This window comes from Mandrillus leucophaeus, unplaced genomic scaffold (assembly GCF_000951045.1).
Source record: "Mandrillus leucophaeus isolate KB7577 unplaced genomic scaffold, Mleu.le_1.0 Scaffold860, whole genome shotgun sequence".
Classification (NCBI taxonomy): domain Eukaryota; kingdom Metazoa; phylum Chordata; class Mammalia; order Primates; family Cercopithecidae; genus Mandrillus; species Mandrillus leucophaeus.
In genome coordinates, this window is record NW_012109364.1 from 340552 (window position 1) to 347681 (window position 7130).

Below are 7130 nucleotides of genomic sequence, written 5' to 3' on the forward strand. Positions count from 1 at the left end.
TAAATCAGTAAATTTTGTGTAAATCATATTGCCCTCCATTATGAGGGTTGGCCTCATCAAATTAGTTGAAGGTCTGAACAGAACAGTAAGACTAGCCTTCCCTAGCAAAAGGGAATTCATCAGCAAACTGTCTTCATACTTGATCTGCATCATCAGCTCTCCTGGGTCTCCAGTCTGCTGGCCCCACACTGCACATTTGTACTTGCCAGCCTCCATAACTGCATGAGCCAATTCCTAATAATAAATTTCTCTCAGGCCTGGTGCGGTGGCACACACCTGTAATCCCAGCACTTCGGGAGGCCGAGGTGGGTGGATCACCTGAAGGCAGGAATTTGAGACCAGCCTAACATGGTGAAACCCAGTCTCTACTAAATACAAAAAATTAGCCAGGCATGTAATCCAAGCTACTTGGGAGACTACTTGGGAGACTGAGGCAGGAGAATCACTTAAACCAGGAGGCAGAGGTTGCAGTGAGCTGAGATTGCACCATTGCCTGGGCAACAAGAGTGAAACTCCATCTCTAAATAAGTAAATAAATAAATTTCCCTCTGTCTCTCTCCCAACCCCCATTGGTTCCATTTCTCTGGAGAACCCTAATACAGGGGTGGGAGAGATTCAGGAGACACAAAATTCAACATCCCCTGCTGTGTATTATGAATTGAAATCTTTTCGTAAATCCTGTAATCATCTTGTGAATGCTACCATTATATTGCATTATACTTTCTAGTGTTTCAAATATCACATAGATGTATTTTAAATATACCATAAATTTTGCAGACCTGCTTTGGAATTTATTTCTATTTTAATATGTCAGAAGCCTCAAAAACTGGAAATAGCTTAGGTCTTTCTCAACTTCTCAGAGACTCTACTTAGCTGTTACTTCTCTACTTACCTCTGCCATTTGCCTCCAACTACCAGGAAATTCTTGCTAATTTTGGCCTAATTGCCTTTGCATACATTCTTCTTATTTTTCTTTTTTTCAATAGAGATGGGGTCTTGGTATGTTGGCCAGGACTAAGTAGTCTCGAACTCCTGGCCTCAAGCAATCCTCCCACCTTGGCCTCCCAAAGTGCTGGGATTATAGGTGTGAGCCACCACACCCAGCCTGTACATAGTCGTCTTCTACTTTCTTTCCCTGGTTATTTTCATCACCTGCTCTAAGAGAGCTTCTCAAATAAACTCCAACCTTACTTAATCACTATCTAATTAATTACATATTTAATTTGTGCTAATATGAGAAAAAAAATCTTTTCTTTCATTTTCATACTATAATTCCAGCCTTCTTTATAACTATGTATGCTTTTGTGATAAAGTTGTCTCCAATGTCTTATAGGTATGACTAAGCAATTTGGCTTCTAAAGTATAGTGGGAAGCCACTGAAGTATCAGGAGAAGGTGAGTTATACAAGTCCATTTTTCTTGGAAAGATTCCGCTGGCTGATTTGTAGAGAATTAATTAGAGAAGGCAAAATGTATGCAGGAAGACAAGATAGGATGCTCAAAAATTAATCCAGATGAAGAGATTGCAGTTTTATCTGATACAGCTGCAATGAACACTGAGAAAGAAAAACATACTTGGTAATTGGTTAGATATGAAGAATAGGGAAGGAAGAAACTGTCAGTAATGACTAACAGATACAAAAAGATGGTCAACATCACTCATAATAAGATAAATGCAAATGAGATCTACAACAAGATACATTTCTCACCTTTATTTTTGAAAAAAAGAAAAAATCCAAAATCTTGACAGCATTCTCTGTTGATGAGACTTGGGAAAACAAACACTCTCATTTAATGCTAGTGGAAATACCAAATGGTATAGCCTCTTTCAAAGACAACTGAGCAACAGAAACATTTATCCTTTGACTCAATAACCCCACTTCTAAAAATCCGTTCCAAAATTATACCAGCAAATATCCAAATTGACACAGGTACAATGCTATTCACCACAGAAAAATTTGTAATAGCAACCAATGAATATATTAGAACTTGCTTGTATCCACTTGCAAAAATTGATTGTTACATTTCCAGTAATTTTGCAAGCTAGTTTTTAAACACAGTCACTGTTGAAATTATGTTATACAGACTTACAATTAAACAAATTATATTAAAAACAAAGGTAAGTCAGGCATAGTGGCTCATGCCTGTAATCTCAGCATTTGGGGAGGCCTAGATGGGAGGGTCACTTTGGTCCAGGAGTTCAAGACCAGCCCAGGTAATATAATGAGACTTTGTCTCTACAAAAAAAAACAAACAAAATTGGCCAGGTATGGTGGCACACACCTGTGGTCCCAGCTACTTGGGGGGTTGAGGTGGGAGAATTGTTTGGGCTGGGAAGTCAAGGCTGCAGCAAGCCATGATTATATCACTACCATCTAGCCTAGGGAACAGAGCATGACCCTGTCTCAAAATTTAGAAAACAAAAACAAACAAAACTATGTTCTTCAGATTATTTACATGTACTGTATCCAAATGCTGGGAAAACTATATAATGATATGCTACTGTACATCACTTCTCATTCAGTGACATTATATTAGTAGCTTAAAATCAGCCATGGTAGGAGTATTGACACTACAGATATTTGCAAACTCCAAATCAGGACTTTTTCCCCTATAGAGATCTAGTTAAATATTTACCAGCAGACAACTGGAAATAATGCAAATATCTACCAAAAGGTTCTGGTTGACTAAACCATGATATACCCACTCAATTGAGAAATATGTAACTATAAAAGGAAACTACAAGCCAAGAACGATTACATTAACCTCTGAGACAGCATCTGCCCCATAAGCAGAGTCTCGCCCTCACCGCTCTGCCATGAGTCCACACCCACTGCCAGCTCACCAGAGATAATGATATCGCTGCGCTCGTCATGGACAATGGCTCTGGCATGTGCAAGGCCAGCTTAGCAGAGCTGGCTATTTTTATATACTTTATATAAAAGTGATCTCTAGGAAAGTGAAAAATCAAAGAAGTTAAGTAAAACTATTGTAATCTTAAATTTAAAATTAAAATATCATGATTTCTATAGACCAACAACATCCAAGCTGAGAGCCAAATCAAGGAAGCAATCCCATTCACAATACCACAAAAAGAGTAAAATACCTAGGAATACAGCTAACCAGGAAGGTGACAGATCTCAACAATGGGAATTATAAAACACTGCTGAAAGAAATTGGAGATGATACAAACAAATGGAAACACACTCCAAGCTCATGGGTAGGAAGAATCAATATTGTTAAAATGGCCATATTGCCCAAAGCAATGTACAGATTCAATGCTATTCCTATCAAATTACCAACAACATATTTCACAGAATTAGAAAAAACTATTCTAAAATTCATATGGAATCAAAAAAGAGCCTAAATAGCCAAGGCAATCCTAAGCAAAAAGATTAAAGCTGGAGGCATCATACTACTTGACTTCAAACTATATGACAAGGCTACAGTAACCAAAACAGCATGACACAGGTAGAAAAAGAGATATACAGACCAATAGAAGAGGTTACAGAACTCAGAAATAAAGTCATACACTGCAACCAACTGATCTGTGACAAAGTTGACAACGGTGCTGGAACAACTGGCTAGCCATATGCAAAGAATGATACTTGCTTTTTTTTTTTTTTTCTGAGACGGAGTCTCACTCCATCGCCCAGGCTAGGCTAGAGTGCGGTGGCAATCTGTTCACTGCAAGCTCCTCCTCCCGGGTTCACACCACTCTCCCACCTCAGCCTCCCGAGTAGCTGGGACTACACAGGCGCCCGCCACCACACCCAGCTAATTTTTTATGTTTTTGTATTTTTAGTAGAGATGGGGTTTCACCGTGTTAGCCAGGATGGTCTTGATCTCCTGATCTCGTGATCTGCCCACCTCAGCCTCCCAAAGTGCTGGGATTACAGGCATGAGCCACCATGCCCTGCCCGAGCCACCTGGCCTTCCTTTCACCATATACAAAAATCAACTGAAGATGGATTAAAGACTTAAATGTAAAACCTAAAGCTATAAAAACTCTAGAAGAAACGTAGGAAATACCATTCTAGACATAGACCCTAGCAAAGATTTCATGATGAAGACTCCAAAAGCAATTGCAACAAAAACAAAAATTGACAAATGAGACCTAAAGAGCTTCTACACAGCAAATAAAACTATCAACAAAGTAAACAGACAACTGATAGGAGAGAATATTTGCAAACTATGCCTCTGATAAAGGTCTAATATTCAGAATCTATAAGCAACTTAGACAAATCTACAAGCCAAGAACGATTACATTAACCTCTGAGACAGCATCTGCCCCATAAGCAGAGTTTTGCCCTCGCCACTCTGCCATGGGTCCACACCCACTGCCAGCTCACCGGAGATAATGATATCGCTGTGCTCGTCATGGACAATGGCTCTGGCATATGCAAGGCCAGCTTAGCAGGCAGCGATGCCCCTCCATCGTGAGGCACCCATGGCACAAGGGTGTGATGATGGGCATGGGTCAGAAGAAGTCCTGTGTGGGCAATGAGGCCCAGAGCAAGAGAAGCATCCTGACCCTGAAATACCCCACCGAGCATGGCATGGTTACCAATGGAGAAGATCTGGCACCATACCTTCTTCAATGAGCTGCATGTGGCTCCTCAGGAGCACCCTGTGCTGACTGGGCCCCCCCCAAACCCCAAGACCAACCATGAGATGACCCAGATCATGTTTGACACCTTCTATACCCCAGCCATGTATGTGGCCATTCAGGCCGTGCTTTCCCTGTAAGCCTCTGGCTGTACCACTGGCATCATGATGGACTCTGGCAGGGTCACCCACACTGTGCTCATCTGCAAGGGGCACGCCCTCCCCAGTGCCATCCTGCATCTGGACCCAACTGACTACCTCATGAAGAGCCCCAGGGAGTATGGCTACAGCTGTACCACCACCGTGGAGCAAGACAGCATGAGATATCAAGGAGAAGCTGTGCTACCTCACCCTGGACTTCCAGCAAGAGATGGTCACTGTGGCCTCCAGCTCCTCCCTGGAGAAGAGCTGCAAGCTGCCTGAAGGCCAGGTCAGCACCATCAGCAACAAGCAGGTCCTCTGCCTCGAAGCTCTCTTCCAGCTTTCCTTCCTGGACATGAAACCCTGTGGCATCCACGAAACTACCTTCAACTCCATCATGAAGTGTGACGTGGACATCTGCAAAGACCTGTACGCCAACGCAGTACTGTCCAGTAGCACCACTGTGTACCCTGGCATCCCCTACAGGATGCAGAAGATCACCACCCTGGCTTCCAGCACAATGCAGATAAAGATCATAGGTCCTCCTGAGTGCAAATACTCTGTATGGGTCCCGTGGCATCCATCCCTGGCTGCCAGCCTTCCAGCAGATGTGGATCAGCAAGCAGGAGTACCATAAGTCCCACCCCTCTATCGTCCACTGCAGATGCCTCTAGGCAGACTGTCACTTAGTTTCCTTAGTTTTGTTACACTCTTTCTTGACAAAAACCAAACCTGCGCAGAAAACAAGATGACACTGGCATGCATTAGTTTGTTTTGTTTTTGTTTGTTTTTGTTTTTGTTTTTGTCTTTGGTTTGACTCAGGATTTAAAAACTAGACCATGACAGTGTCAGCAATTGGCTGGAGCCAGCATCCCTCAAAGTTCTACAATGTGGCCGAAGACTTTGATTGTATATTGTTCTTTTTTTTAATAGTCATTCCAAATATTGTGAGATGCATTGTTACAGGAAGTCCCTTGCCCTCCAAAAAGCCTCCATATTTCTCTCTAGGGAGAATGGTCCAATCCTCTTCCAAGTCCAGGAAGGTGACAGCATTGCTTTCATGTATATTATGTAATGCACAATTTCTTAAATCTTTGCCTTAGTACTTTTTAATTTTGTTTTATTTTGAATGATTGGCATTGTGACCCCTGTTTTCTGTCTCCCAACTTGAGATGTATGAAGGCTTTTGGTCTCCCTGGGAGTGAGTGGAGGGTGGAGGCAGCCTGGGCTTCCCTGTACACTAACTTGATACCAGTGCAATAAAAGTACACACCTTAAAAAAAAAACACCACTTTTAAAAAATGGGTAAAGGATATAAATGGAAATTTCTCAAAAGAAGACTTATACAATGTCAATAATAAACATATGAAAAAAATGTTCAACATCAATAATCACTAGAGAAACAAAAAAAAAAAACACAATAAGATACCATCTCACACCAGTCAGAATGGCTATTATTAAGAAGTCAAAAACAACAGACGCTGGCAAAGTTGTGGAGAAAAGGGAACACATATACTGCTGATGGGAATGTGAACAAGTTCAACCACCGTGGAAAGCAGTTTGGAGATTTCTCAAAGAACATAAAACAGAATTACCATTTGTCCCAGCAATCCCATTACTGGATATACACCCAAGGGAATGTAAATCATTCTATCAAAAGGCATGCACATGTATGTTTATCAAAGCAATATTCACAATAGCAAAGACACAAAATCAACCTAGATGCCCATCAGCAGTGACCTGGTGAGGAAATGTGGTATATATATATATACCATGGAATACTACACAGCTATAAAAAAAGAATGAAGTCATGTCCTTTACAGCAATGTGGATGGAGCATGACGCCATTATCCTAATTTAAGCAATGCAGAAACAGAAAATCCAAATATCACATGTTCTCACTTATAAGTGGGAGCTAACCACTGAGTACATATGGACACAAAAAAGTAAACAATAGACACCAGGGCCTCCTTAAAGGCAGAGGGTGGGAGGACGGTGAGAACTGAAAAACTACCTATTGAGTACTATACTTCTTACCTGGATGATGAAATTATCTGTACACAAACTCTGATGACATGCAATTTATCCATATAACAAACCTGCATATGTACTCCCTTAACCTAAAATGAAAATTGATAGGAAACAAATTTAAATAATAATAATTAAACTAAATTAAAATATTATGAAATCAGATTTTCTCTTAAAAAAATATATGTATTCCAGCTGGTCGCAGTGGCTCAGCCTGTAATCCCAGCAGTTTGGGAGACTGAGGCAGGTGGATCACGAGGTCAGGAGATCAAGACCATCCTGGCTAACACGGTGAAACCCCGTCTCTACTAAAAATACAAAAATTAACCGGGTGTGATGGTGTGCGCCTGTAGT

The 7130-nt window shown here is 41.1% G+C and overlaps 1 pseudogene; it reads left to right on the forward strand.

The window, feature by feature from the left end:
• Window positions 1-4349: 4349 nt before the first annotated feature.
• On the forward strand, window positions 4350-5422 carry LOC105531070 (annotated as a pseudogene).
• The last annotated feature ends 1708 nt before the right edge of the window (window positions 5423-7130 follow it).